The 15568-nt window shown below is 34.5% G+C and overlaps 1 pseudogene; it reads right to left on the minus strand.

Moving 5' to 3' along the window:
* Positions 1 to 2310: 2310 nt before the first annotated feature.
* LOC103211197 lies at positions 2311 to 2797 on the minus strand (annotated as a pseudogene).
* Positions 2798 to 15568: the final 12771 nt, after the last annotated feature.

Here is a 15568-nt window from a genome sequence, read left to right on the forward strand (position 1 = left end):
TATTTCCAGTATTCTTCACAAACACCACAACTCACAAGCATTAATTCTTCAGTCTTCATATTCATTGCTCACCTTTAATATGCATATGAAATGATTGAAAATGCCATGGCTTGAGTCAGGCACACCTTAGTCTTGAAAGTGACATCTTTGCTCTTCATTACTTTAAAGTGATCTTTTGCAGCAGATTTGCCCAGACAATACACCTTTTGATGTCTTGACTGTTGCTTCCATGGATATTGATTGTGGACCCAAGTAACAACATAAGCTATATATGTGAGCCTCACCAGATGGAATGCACAGGAATCAAACTGAATACATCTGTAGAACGAGGTGACAGAGATGTCTTCACCTGAAACCAAGCTGGAAGCTGACTGTGGAATAGACCATTCATTGCTCATATGTAAGTTCAAGTTGAAGCTGAAGAAAATTTTAAAAATTTCCAAAGAGCCAAAATATAACCTCAATTATATCCCACCTGAATTTAAAGACCATTTGAAGAACAGATCTGATGCATTGAACACCAGTGACCAAAAACATCACACATGATGAAAACAAAAGATCATTAAAGAGACTCTACAGGAAGAAAAGACAAAAATGGACTTCAGAAGAGAGTCTGAAATTACTCTTGAATGGAGAGTAGCTAAAGCAAATGGAAGAAATGACAAAATAAAAGACCTGAACAGACAATTTCAAATAGCAGCATGAGAAGGCAAAGTCAATTATTATAATGAAATGTGCAAAAACCAGGAGTTAGAAAAGCAAAAGGGAAGAACATGTTCAGCATTTTTCAAGCTGAAAGAACTGACCAAAAAATTGGAGCCTCAAATTAGAATATTGAAAGTTTCTATGGGGAAAATATTGACTGATGCAGGAAGAATCAAAAGAAGATGGAAGGAACACACAGTCACTGTATAAAAAAGAATTGGTCAATATAACTATTTCAACAGGTGAAGTATGATCAAGAACCTATGGTACTGAAGGAAGACATTGAAGCAGCAAAAGAATTGGTGAAAAACAAGGCTCTAGGAATTGACATAATACCCACTGAGATGTTTCAACAAATGCATGAAGCACTGGAGGCACCACTCATCTATGCCATAAAATTTGGAAGACAGCTACATGGCCAACTGACTGGAAGAGAGCTGCATTTTTGTCCATTCCAAAGAAAGGTGATCCAAGATAATGTGGAAATTATTGAACAATTTCATTAACGCCATATGCAAGTAAAATTTTGCTAAAGATAATTCAAAAATGCTTGCAGCGGTATATTAACAGAGAACTTCTAGATATACAAGCTGGATTCAGAAGAGGATGTGGGATGAGGGATATCATTGTTGATGCCAGATTTATCTTGGCTGAAAATAAAGAATACCAGAAAAAAAAAATGTCTACTTGTGTTTTATTGACTATGCTAAAACATTTGATATTGTTGATCCTAGTAAACTATGGATAACATTGAGAGGAATGGGAATTCCAGAATGCTTGATTATGCTCATCAGGAACCTGTACATAGACCAGGAGGTTCTCATTCCAACAGAATAAGGGGATACTAAATTGTTTAAAATTAGGAATTGTGTGTGTCAGGGATGTATCTTTTCATCATATTTACTCAATTTGCATGCTCAGCAAATAAACCAAGAAGCTTGACTATGTGAAGAATAACATGGCATCAGGATTGAAGAAAAACTCATTAACAACCTGTGATATGCAGACAACACAACCTTGCTTCCTGAAAGTGAAGATGACTTGAAGCACTTACTTAGACAATTAAAGACTACAGTCTGCAGTATGGATTACTTCAACATAAAGAAAATGAAAATCCTCACAACTGGACCATGAAGCAACAGCACCATAAATGAAGAAAAGTTTGAAGTTGTCAAAGATTTAGTATTGCTTGGATCCACAATCAATCTTTGGTTATAAGTAGCAGTAAATTCAGGAGTTGTTGTTATTGTTATGTGCCACCAAGTCAGACCTGAGTCATAGCGACCCCTCCTTGGGTTTCCGAGGCAGTATCACTACAGAAGTAGATTGCTCCATCTTCCTTCCGAGGAGTGGCTGGTGGGTTTGAACCACCAGACTTCTGGTTAGCAGTCAGGTGTCCTAAGCACTACACTACCCTGTGACTGTTCCTTGGTCATCGTATTTTCAGTATCTGCCTATTCTTCCTTTTCAATATCTTCAGGATCTCTTTAGAAGTAGAGAGAAGGTTTGACTTCCCACAGATGCATTGGGGAGAAGGAGCCAAGCATGCAATGAACTTTCCAGGCCAGCACCCATAACATCAGACTCACTGAGTAAGCTCATGTTTTATTGTATGGGATAGCAATATCCATATAATGCAGAGGAGAATCTGTGGTACATGTAGCAATTGTAGGCTGGATAACATATGACACCTCTGTGAGAGGCTGGTAGTTAACCCTGGGATCAATAACCACCAGAAGATGTGGCTGCCAGAAGGTAGCCTGGATCTGGTTAGTGAATGTTCCAGGCATGAAGTGCCAGAAATAAGAGAAAATATGCAGCAGGAAAATCTAGTACAGTCCACTGGCTGGAATTCTTGGAGGATATGATACTGACTTCAACAGGGTTTCCAGCGGCAACAATGGTAAGAGTACCAGCAGAAGTTTCTCTGAGGTTCTTTTAAGGTTTATGATATAGATATCATCACTTTTCCATTTGTAGATGTATTTTCCATTTGGAAGTCATGATTTATGCCATCTAAATGAGTTTCTGCTGTAAGAAATTTGAAGACATCTTCTTCCTTCATCTGTAGGCCATCAAGGGCACCAGGCATTGTGAAAGTTTCTCCCTTAAGTTATGATAGGAATACAGGACAATGTCATATGAACTATTTGCGGTGTGCATTGAAAGTACAGAAAAGTGAATCATAGGACATTTGTAAGGCAGTGAAACTATTCTGCATGATACCGTAATGGTGGGCACATGAAGATATGTATTTGTCAACACTCATAGGACTATAAATCACAGAGAGTGAACCCTAATATGATCTAAGAACTTTGAATTAATGATGATGCATCAATACTGGTTTCTGAAATGTAATAAGTATACAACATGAATCTAAGATGTCGGTAATAGTAGAAACTGTATGCAGAAGAGGGGTATATGGGAGCTCATAATATTCTATACAATTTTTCTGGACACAAACAATGGCTCTAAAAGTAAAATATTATAAAATTACTGTTGTTGTTGTTATTTGCTGTCGAGTCGGCCCCAACTCATAGTGACCCCTCCTTGGGTTTCCAAGGCAGTTTTTTAGTATTGTCTAAAATTATTCAAGATACAATAGACTGCTTATAGCAAAATACTCACCACAAGAGCTAGTATTTGTAGTTCTACACATCTTTTGTAGAACTATACAACTTGTAGTTCTGTAGCATAAATAGAAGTAAAATAGTATGACAAAATAGAACAAATAAACAGAAAAATGGAGAGTATATTATTCTTAAACTATACATGAAGCAGTATAATATCACTTTAACGCTGACTATGATTAATTAAAAGGTATACTGTAAACTCTATATAATGATGTAAAACTCTAAAAAGAATAGGTGCAAGTAATAAGCCAATAGTGGAAATAAAACGGTATCAAAAGTTACTCAGTATAAGAAGTAGGAGAAAAAAAAGAATTTTTAATGAAAAGGAGATAGAAAAGAAAAAGAAAGAATATCCAGAATGATGGTAAATTTTTTTTAATCCAAAAACCCATAAATTATTTTAAGTAAAGTCATCTAACTATATCAGTTTGAAAATGGAAAATCTCAGTTGGATTTAAAAAGAAAGATAAACTACATGATATTTAAAATAAATACATTTTAAAAGTAAAGACATAGATAAGATCTATCATACAATGACAAGCCAAAAGGAAGTTGTAATAGCTATATTAATTTCTGAAAGAGTATACTTCAGAGCAAGAACCTTTTTCAGAGATGAAGAAGGACACTATCTAATGATAAGATGGCCAGTTTATGAAGAGGACATTTCAATCGTAAATGTGCACTTCATAACAGATCTTCATAATGCATGAGGTAAAATCTGAGGGAAGTGAAAGGAGAAATAAATAAATCCCAAACTATATATATTACATTAAGTCCGATTAAGACTTAGCCAAGATATACAGAGCTGTCATGAGAGAAATGTTATCCATATTAATCAACAGAAAATGAGGACCAGAAATAGATGCACTTACATGGCTATTTGGTTTTCAATGAAGGTACACATGTAACTTGACAAAGAAAAGATAGTCTTTTAAAAATTACACTGGAACAATTGGACATTCATAAGAAAAATAATGAATTACTTGGATGATTACATGATTGTATGCATATTTCAAAGCACACTAACTATACAGCACAAGGATTGTATTTTACTGTATGTAAATTTTACCTCCACTATGCATCTGTCAACTTGTGTGCATTCATATTCCCCAATTCTTTATTTAGCATTGCTTGCGGCTTGCTTCCAGAAAGTTTAACACTCTGGCTTGTATGATGTTGAAGACAGAAAACCATAGAAAACTTGCAGACAAATTCCGGGTAGTTGCTGCATGTAACATTTTGCAATGTTAGTTAAATGTCAAGGGCATATGGGTGAGGCTCTGAGACCTTTTGCTATAAAATTTATGTCTATTGATTGATCTTTGTACATTTGTCTCCACCAAAAAGGAGAATATAACCATAAACAAATGTAACAGCACAGAAAGCCAAATGCAAGTGCAATTCAAGATTCTTAGGTGTACCAGATGTAGGAATTAAATTTTGTTAATAATGCTCCTTTTCACTTTTAAAAGGGTCACAATTTGAAAAATAAATTATAAAGTGATATATTATATACATAAAAAAATTAAAAAAAATCTAGAATAGAGCAGAAAACATATGAATCATATGTGTCAGCACTAAGTTAGTATTGAAGCCATCAAAGTGCATCATGTAGTTTAAAATTATCACAGTATTCACTATCTGATTTTCATTTGGATAACATAACTAACAGAAAAACTGAGTCAAGTATGATGAACAGTAAAAGAAAATGGTTCTGCTCAAAACAAGATATTCATTTTTTTTTCTACAGTTATTTCAGGACCTTTGTAAATATTAAGTAATTTAATGTTCCTAAAAAATCTTATGACAGCATGAAGACTTTCTACATAATTTATGAAGACTAATAAGGTCTCTTTATGTACTCAATCTCACACAGGTAGTAAATGGCAGATCTAGAGTTGAACACAGGCTGTTTGGTTCCTGGGGCATTGCTTTTAAACACCACACTATGCTGCCTTAATAAACTTAACTGAAACCTTATATTCCCCATAAAATATTAATCCTTTCTTTCATCAGCCAAAAATGAAAATAATTCTCAAAATGTCATGTTGTATTCGTATTTTAACTATTTGGCTACATAAAACATTGAATTTCAGTTTTCTTTTTTAATTTTTATTTTGTGAGTAAATCATCTTATCCATACAGTATTATTAATTAATCCTAATAAGTCTGTGTTAAGGAGCCAGTTTTTAAGCCAGAAAAATTATCTTAAATTTATTTTTTATTATTATGTTTTAATTCTAGGGATCTTTCTCTTCTGCTCTTATTTCTCTTCAATGATTTCACACAGGTTACCTTCATACGTGGGGGTTTAGATATGCAAAAGGTTATATTGATCTGGGAAAAAATAATCTAGGGCACTCTTAGATTTTAAAAATTATCCTGATTTGAATGGAACTGGAAATCAGAAGAAAATCTAGAATCTTTCTTTCTTACTACTCTAACTAATGGAAAATTTCAGAATATTGATGAAAAATATCCTTAGAATGCCAAAGTTATTAAAAAATGAACATTGATGAAGACGTATTTTGAAACAGTTCATAAAGTCTGTTTGATTGTTTTACCAATATATTTTGAATAATGCAGTACAACAATTGTCATATTTTATATTAATATGATTTGTTATTTTCAAGATGTGAATATAAGCAAGTAAAACATGAAAATATAAATGGATATTTGTGTACATGCCTATGGTCACTCAGAATATTTTAATTAATTTTAATAAATGTTGAACAGGTTTATTAACAGAGAAATGCAAAATTAGTTTTTTTGTTTGTTTGTTTGTTATTTGACCTCACTCAGCCACATGAAAATATCACTGTAAAAAGTATAAGCTTAAATTCAGAGGACATAGGAAATAGATATCACAAAGTTTACGCTGATTGTTTCATATCAGTTATCTGATCCTGATGTCAATCATCAGCATGTACCCTGTGATATTCAATTCCTAACCCCTCTAAATTGGAAGAATTACTGGCTCCCCTGAGCAATATAATATTCATAATCAAAGGATAGGCAAGGCAGAAAGGGTGTTGGTTTTGGGGATGACTGGAATTAGAGAATTACATACTATTATGATTCAATTTCTCCAGCACACCCCCGACTCAAGATGTGTCCCTTCATACTGTAGACCTGGCTGCCTCTCTGGGATCACAATCTAATAGCTCTGCAACCAGACAGGCAGGCACTTACATATTCCAAATCCCTTATAAAAAAGATATTTTTGTGTGTGGGGGTGTAGAAGTTATTAGGCAGGTAGCTCAAATGAGGCCAAACCTATTTTGGAATAGGTAATGAAGAGTTTCCAATGAAAGTGAGGAAACCAATCAGAGAGGGATAGTAGTTTAGTAGGACCAAAAACTTGTCCTAGTTAGGTGGTCCTCTTTAACAAGATTATGAACTACAAATGCAAAAATTGGGTGCAGAGACTTGGTAAGGATCCTTGCCTGTAAGTTAAAGCTGTTGAAGCTTATACTTCATCAACTTCCTGGCAAATCTACTCCTGAAATGAATAAATAAACAACTGGGTTTTGAAAATTGACTATGAATTTGTTTGTATATAATCCATATTGTCCTACTCAACCATCTCTCTTTTTATTATTTTTTAAAATTTCCATATATTCATACACAAATAAGGACACACTCAAGAGGTAGAGTGGAAAGGGTCTGTAACTCTATATTTATCTTTATTTGAGAAGATTTGAAGGGAGTAGAATAAATGGAAACTAATCCAAACCCTACTCTTACTGCAGATAGGCACATGGCAAAGCCCTTTTCATATTGATTCATTTTAATCCTTATCACAAGCCTATGAGATTATATTTTCACTCTCAAGCAGTTGACAATTTTAAAGCTGAAAGATGTTAAATTATTTATGCTAGGTCACATAAGTATGATGAAGTGGAACTAAAATTATACTCAAATCTTTCAGATTTGGAAACAACTACCATTAAACTACCATTAAACCATCTAAACCAAACTTTCTGTCATTGAGTCAGTTCCAACTCATATAAAAAAATCCCCATTGGATTTCCAAGGCTCTAAATCTTTATAGAAGTAAATTGCCTCATTTTCCTCTCACAGAGCAGCTGGTGAGTTTGAACTGCTGGCCTTCCAATTAGCTACCAAATGCCTTATCTATTACACCACCAGCCTGACAAATGGTATGAGGAAGGGAATCCAGGAACCATGAAGAGGAACTGACAAAATGAAAATCTTATGTCTGCAAAAATGCAATCTGATCCATAGTCAGCAAATTAAAGGAACTTGATATAGGTCATGAGCTACTCCTTTCTGATGACCATAATTTGAATTAAGAATGCTTTACAATCATTGTCTTCCATTTCTCTTTAAACTGTGTTTCTTTAAATTATATCTAAAATTTCTCATATTTCTGACAAATTCATTATTTAAGCATATGTTTAATAATAGATTGAATCCCAAAAACTGCATGAAAAGCTAAGTCCAACCTTCATCTTCTCTGTAAGGTTGGTTCATTTCTTGGGAAATATGTGTATGTGTGTGTTTATAATATATGTTTAGAGAAAAGAATACAAGTAATCAAGTAATATTGCTGGTACATAACTTATGAATTACACAATTACCAGTGATTAAAAATGTCCCTGGCTGGTGCAAACAGTTAGCATTCTTGGATGCTAGCCCAAAATTCGGAAGTTTGAATCCACCCAGAGGCACCTTAGAAGAAAGGACTGGTGATCTTCCAAAACTGCACTCATTGAAAACCATATATATGGGCAGTTCTATTCTGACACTCATGATCTTGTCATGAGTTGATTAGAAACCAAAAAACAAACCCATGGCCACCAAATTTATACTAATTCATAGCAACCCTATAAGACAGAATAGAACTGCTCCATAGGGTTTCAATGCCTATAAATGTTTAAGAAGGCAGACTGTCTCATCTTTCACCCATGGAGCAACTGATGAATTCAGACAATTGACCTTCTGGTTAGCAGCCAAACACCCATTAGAGGTCCTTCATGAGTCATTGAGACAACTGGTCAATACACTGCACATACTGGCCTAGTAATGTCCATTTTAGCACTGATTAGACACAGCTCTAACACAAAATTGTATATCAGATAACATAAAAACAATAAATATTCTCTTAGTAACATTATTTTAAAGTATTTATAATGTACCAGATACTACATACACTATCTCTAATATTTTCAAAAATCCTTTCAAGTACTATTACTTTTTATAGAGGAAGAAAGAGTGGTTTATAGAGATGAATTAGCATGTCCAATATCACACTATTTATAGGAGTAAAGGATGTGACAAACTATTCCAGAAACTCTGATGATAAATACATTCTTAAGCAGCATCATTTTTTTGTTGTTGCTACAAAAAGCCAAGTCAAACCAAGTGGATATCCTAAGAATATTTTTTAAACTTAACTGAAACGCTAGCTTAATTTAAACTTGAAAACTGAACCAGAGAAAATTACATAATTTATTTTCCATTGTCGAAAAAAAGTACACAATAAAGTTGTGGCTATGGCAAAATTTTTCATTTAAAAACTATTAGAATGGTATAAATGAATACTACTACAGTAGTTCCCAATAAAATTAAACATCAGTAGTTTCATATTAAATATTTCTTACTATATTTTATGTAACAGGGTTATCACAAGTTGGGGGTTTTGTTTTATTTATATCAACTGCTAACATTTTTCTTTTCTTGTCTTTAGGCTAGCACTCTGCAGATGAAAGTTATAAAGCAACTGATTTGGAAGAGTAATATTTATGATACTCACTAGTCCTGTTAAGGAGTCTTAGTGGTGCAGTGCCTAAAGCATTTGCCTCTTAACCAAAAAGTTGGCAGCTCAAACCCACCAGCTGCTCCCCAGAAGGAAGATGGGCAATTTACTTCTGTGAAGTTATTGCCTTAGAAACTTAATGGAGGTTGTTGTAAGTCAGAATTGACTTGATGGCAGTGAGTGAGTCTTGTTAGGAATTTGCTTAAAATCAAAGTCAGAGGAAAATAGTGGAATAGGTAGACAGACTACACAGACCCTCATCAACAAAGAAAAGGGGAACCAGTTAACACAGATACAGAAGATAATCTTGGAGCCCTGAGCTTTGAAAGGGAAGATAAAGAAATGGACTAAACTTCAACTCGTAGAAGAACCTGCATGAGAACACCGAAAAATGAGACATATGGAGCTGTGGACTGTCAGCGATCCTGATGGCATGAACAGCTTGGATAATGCCAAGTGGTGTTAGGGACCTAAGAATTAACCTAAAAATGGACCCTGGTTGCAAAGAGCTGCATGGAAGACTGCACTGGTGGCTGGTGAATAAACGGGGAAGCATCAAAGAGGGAGATGGGCTGAGCGGTGGACTTTTGGCTGTCCAGAGGGTGCAGCCATTTTGAATATTTACAAGACCTTTGACCATTTTGGATATTTAAGATGACAGCATTCTCTCAGGTTCCAGGGGCCTAAGAATAGGCTCCACTTGATTGGACTACAAGGATGTTCAGGACACAAATGACTGCAAATGTGTGATATTTGCCTTATTACTCATACTCCACAACCTTTTGGTGAACAGAGATGCAACTGTCCCAACGACCTTTGGAGCTGGCAGGAATTCCATCCCAGCCTGTGTACTTTGACCAAGCCTAGGTGCCCTGCCCACCCTTCCTAGATAATTTTTTTCCTTTTATTCTTTATTAGTTGCTTTTGTGATTTTAAAAATTATTATTCTTTTCTTTTAAATCATTTTATTATTATTCTTTAGTCTTCCCAGGTTCTAGTTTTCAGCTTTTTCTCTCTTCCTTGTCTCTGGTTCCCAATTTTTGCTTTCTCATGGTTCTCCCCATTCCTTGTTTTCCTTCTTGCACTTTTGTCATTTTTTTCCTTCATTTTTCTTGTATTCTACCTCTTTCTCTTATTGTCCACTCCCTAGAAATTGTGTGTGTGTGTTTTTTTTTTTTCTTTTTTTCCCCCTTTTTCTATGCCTATTTCTTTTGGCTTTTTAAAGTATTTTTCTTTTTTTTTAGATATTTCTCTCATTTATTGTCTTTCCTCTATTTTTTTCCTTTTATTTTCTCTTTTTGGTGATAGTTCCTATATGTATATGTGGTGTGCTTTTTGCCCACTTGCTTTTATTTTATTCTTTTTTTTTTTGGTATTTGATTTCTGTTTTTTTCTAATTGAGTGGGAGACAGCAACCATGCCCAAATGACACAACTACATTAGTGTATCATGCATCACCACTTACTGAGTGAGAGTTACTACTTCGTTTTCCACCAACTGGTCAGTGATAAAAAAACCACCAAGAGGCTGAATCACCCTTAACTGCTTTTTATAAACAGTTAACAGAGATTTGTGCAGCCACTCTCGTTCTTTATCACACTCACCATGAAACAGGTGGTGAGTGCCTAGGGGCTGCCAAATAGTGAATAGAACACAGTAGCCTGAATACGCAGATAAATCTAAAATAAATAAATAAATAGATAGATAGATAAATCAATCAATCTTGGATGTATCACTCAAATATACAATCTCCAATTAAATATAAATTCAAAAAGGTCACAATGTCTTCAAGGCAACAGACCATCACAGTCCACACAAAGAAGCAAGATAAAGTGGTAGAAACAAGGAAGCAGGATATAGACCCAGAACACATACATGCCTGAGGGAGCAGCAGCATTGGAACTCCCTGATAATGAATTCAAAATAATTATATTCAGGTATCTTCAAAGGATTGAGGGATACAGCATGGAAAATGTGGACAAAAGTAAGGAAAATACAGACAAAATCTTAGAACAATTTCAGAAGAAAATGCAAGAACAAAATGACAAAAAATATGAAAAGTTAGAAATGATACAAAATCTACAGATAGAAATCCAGAAGATTAAATTCTGAATTAGAAATTTAGAAATTAATTTCTAAATTTTCAGAAATAGTTAACAAATTGAAAGGGCAGAGAAGTAGAATCAAATCAATGAAGACAAAATTAATCAGATTGCAAACAAACACTTCAATATTTCTATGGAAAGTGATCAATCAAGAAATTATCAAAGCAAAATGAAGAAAGCCTAAGGTTCATGTGGGACACCATCAAAAGAAATAACCTACATGTAATCAGAATTCCAGAACAGGAAAAAAAAAATAAAAAGAAAGAAAATCACTGAGAAAATTGTCCAAGGTTTGTTGGAAGAGATCTTGCCTATGACAAAAGATGAGAATATACGCACATTCAGGATATCCAATGAACCCCAAATAGGATAGAAACTAAAAGAAAATCACCAAGATAGATCATCATCAAAGGGGACAAAACAAGAGCCAAAGAAAGAATCCTGAAAGCAGAATGAAAACAATGAAAAGTACCTGCAAAGGGCAACCAATAAGACAAAGATGATTTCTCAGCAGAAACCATACATATGAGAAGGCAATGGGATGGTGTATATAAAACCCTGAAAGATAAAAATTTCCAACCAAGAATTATATACCCAACAAAATTGCTGTTGTTGTTGTTGCTATGTGCCTTTGACTCAGACATAACTCAGCAACTACTCCTTGAGTTTCTGAGGCAGTATTGCTATGGAAGTAGATTGCCCCATTTTCCTTCTCAGGAGTAGCTGGTGGGTTTGAACCACCAGCCTTCTAGTTAGCTGTCAAGTGCCTTAGGCATTATGCTACCAGAGCTCCCACCAAACAAAATAGTCCCTCTCATATAATGGTGAAATTAGGAGATTTCCAGATAAGCAGAAATTAAGGGCATTTGTTAAAAACAGATCAACCATGCAAGAGATACTAAAGGGAGTCCTCTGAACAGAGAACAAATAATAGCAAATAACAACTGACCATTAATATACATTATGACATAACCCAGAAACCAACCAAGTTATGGAAGTGTCCAAAGTAAAATAAGCTTGCCAGATTGTAATCAGGGAATCAGAAGTATCAATTGGTAAATAAGGACAACTACAAACCAAAAAGAGGGGAGTGGATATGGTGTAGTAACAGAACTTCTGAATGGGAAGAAAGTCAAGATTTTGTAAGAGAGAATGGAGTGTTCTAAAGTCAGGGAGAAAATTATAAATCACAGGATGTCAAAGAAAAATGATAAACCTTCACAACACAATAAGAAAGAGGACAAACACATATATTTAGCAAATACCAAAACAACATCAAAAAGAAAATGATAACATGATTCATAAACATAATGAGCACAGCACAGAAAATTATACAGAACAAAGAAACAAGGAACACCATGAATAAACACATAAGAAAATGACAACAAACAATTCATACTCATTGTTAATTACAGTGAATGTCAATGCATTAAATTCACCACTCAAGAGATGGAGAGTTGGACTGGATAAGAAAACATAATCTATCAATATGCTGTCTACAAGAGACACACCTTAGAGACAAAGACAAAAATAGACTAAAAAATCAAAGGTTGGAAGAAGACATATCAAGCTAATGGCAACAAAAAGACCAGGAGTGGTATATTAATTTCTGATAAAATTGACTTTAAGACACAACCCTCCATAAGAGACAAAGAAGATTATACAATGATTAAAGGACTAATTGAACAAGAAGATATAACCTTAATAAATATCTATGGACCCAATGAAAGAGCCCAAAATACATAAATCAAACTTTAGCAGAAATGAAAAGACAAATAGATGACTCCACAGTCATAATAGGAGACTTTAATACATCACTTTCAATGAAAGATAGAACAACTGGAAAGAAACTTAACAACGACCCAGAAGAACTAAACGATACAATCCACCAACTTGACTTTATAGACATTTACAGAGCACTTCACCAAACAACAGCACAATATACATTCTTTTCCAGTGCATGGAAAACATTCTCCATGATAGATTATATGTTAGGCCATAAAGCAAGCCTTAATAAATTTAAAATATTGAAATACTGCAAAGCATCTTCTCAGGTCAAAATGCAAACAAATTAGAAATCAACAATAGGAAGATCAATGGAAAAAGAACAAACACATGAAAACTGAACAATACCCTCCTTAAGATCAAATGGTTATAGAAGAAAAGAAAATGAAATTTAAAAATTCCTTGAATCAAAAGAGAATGAAAACACAACACAACAAAATATATGGCACATAGGAAAAGCAGTGATCAGAGGTCATTGTATAGCAATAAATGCAAAAAAGAAGAAAATGCCAAACACAACACCTTAACCCAACATCTCCAACAGTTAGAAAAAGAATGCAAGAAAAGCTTACAGTCACAAAAAGAGTGGAAATAATAAAGATTCAAGCAAAAATCAATGAAACCAAAACTAGAAAGACACTAGAAAAAAACCAACCAGATTAGCAGTTAGATTTTTAAAAGATTAATAAAATTGACAAACCACTAGCAAATTTAACAAAGGAAAAGAGGGAGAGGTTACAAATAGCATGAATAAGAAACAAAATGGATGACAGCCCAACAGAACCAACTGAAACAAAAAGGATAATATCAGGATACTATGAAGAACTGTACTCCAACAAATTTGAAAATCTGGAAGAAATGGTCAGATTTCTAGAAACACATTACTTACCTAAGCTAACACAGACTGATGTGGAAGAGTTGAACAGATCCATAACAAAAGAAATTGAACAGGTCATAAAAAACAATTACCAACAGAACAAGTACTAGCACAGACGGTTTCACCAGATAACTATATAAAACACTCGGAGAAGAACTGACACCAGTCCTACTCAAACTATTCCAAAACATACATATAGACTCCTCCCAAATTCATTTTATGAAGCAAGCATAACCTTGATACCTAAACGAGACAAAGACATCATTAAAAAGGAAAACTACAGACCAATATCACTCAACAATATAGATGCAAAAAACGTCAACAAAATCTTAGCCAATAGACTCCAACAATATATCAAGAAAATCATTCATTATGATCAAATGGGTTTCCTATCAGGTATGCAAGCATGGTTCAACATAAGAGAAACAATCAAAGTCACCCAACACATAAATAAAACAAAGGAAAAGGGTGATCATGTCAATCGATGGAGAAAAGGCATTTGATAAAATCCAACACCCATTTCTGATCAAAACTCTCAGCAAAATAGGAATAGAAGGGGCATTCCTCAACATAATAAAGGGCATCTATGCAAAACTAACAGCCAACATTATTCTCAATGGAGAGAGACTGAAACCATTCCTCTTGCGAGCAGGAACCAGACAAGGATGCCCTTTGTCACCACTTCTATTCAACAATGTGTTGGAAATCCTAGGTAGGGCAATAAGGCAAAAAGAGGAATCAAAGGCATCTACATCGGTAAGGAAGAAGTCAAACTATCCCTATTTGCTGATGATATGTTCCTATACATATGAAAACCACAGACTCAGCAGAAAAATTACTGAAACTAATTGAGAGGCTTAGCCTTGTGGCTGGATACAAGATTAACATCCAAAAATCATTTGGATTCCTCTACACCAGCAAAGAGATCGATGAAAAAGAAATAAGGAAATCAATACTATTTACAATAGCTACCAAAAAAATAAAATACTTGGAAATAAATCTTACCAGGAACAAAAATTTTTATTGTTATTGTTAGGTGCAGTTGAGTCATCTCCAACTCATAGTGACCCTATACACAGCAGAATGAAACACTGTCCTATCCTGTGCCAGCCTCACAATTCTTGCTGTACCTGATCCCATTGTTGTAGCCACTGTGTTAATCCGTCTCATTGAGGGCCTTCTCCTTCTTAATTGACACAAAAATCTGTATAAAGGAAACAAGACTTTCTTCAAGAAACTGTAAGAGACCTACATAAATGGAAGAACATACCATGCTCCTGGATAGGAAGATTGAACATTGTGAAAATGTCAATTCTACCCAAAGCAACCTATACATTCAATGCAATCCCAATCCAGATCCCATCAACATTCTTTAAGGATATGGAAAAATCAATAACTAAGTTTATATGGAAAGGAAAGAGACCATAGATAAGCAAAGCACTAGTGAAGAAGAACAAAGTAGGAGGTCTCACATTGCTGGATCTCAAAACCTACTGTATAGCTACAGTAGTCAAAACTGCCTGGTATTGCTACAATGACCAATGGAATACAATTGAGAACCCAGAAATACATGTTTCAACCTCTGGTCAGCTGACCTTTGACAAAGGGCCAGTATTCATGAAATGGGGAAGAGATTTTGTGTTTAACAAGTAGTGCTGGCAAAACTGGATATTCATTTGCA

This window comes from Orycteropus afer, unplaced genomic scaffold, assembly GCF_000298275.1.
Source record: "Orycteropus afer afer isolate SDZICR_OR568_19922 unplaced genomic scaffold, OryAfe1.0 scaffold00708, whole genome shotgun sequence".
NCBI lineage: Eukaryota > Metazoa > Chordata > Mammalia > Tubulidentata > Orycteropodidae > Orycteropus > Orycteropus afer.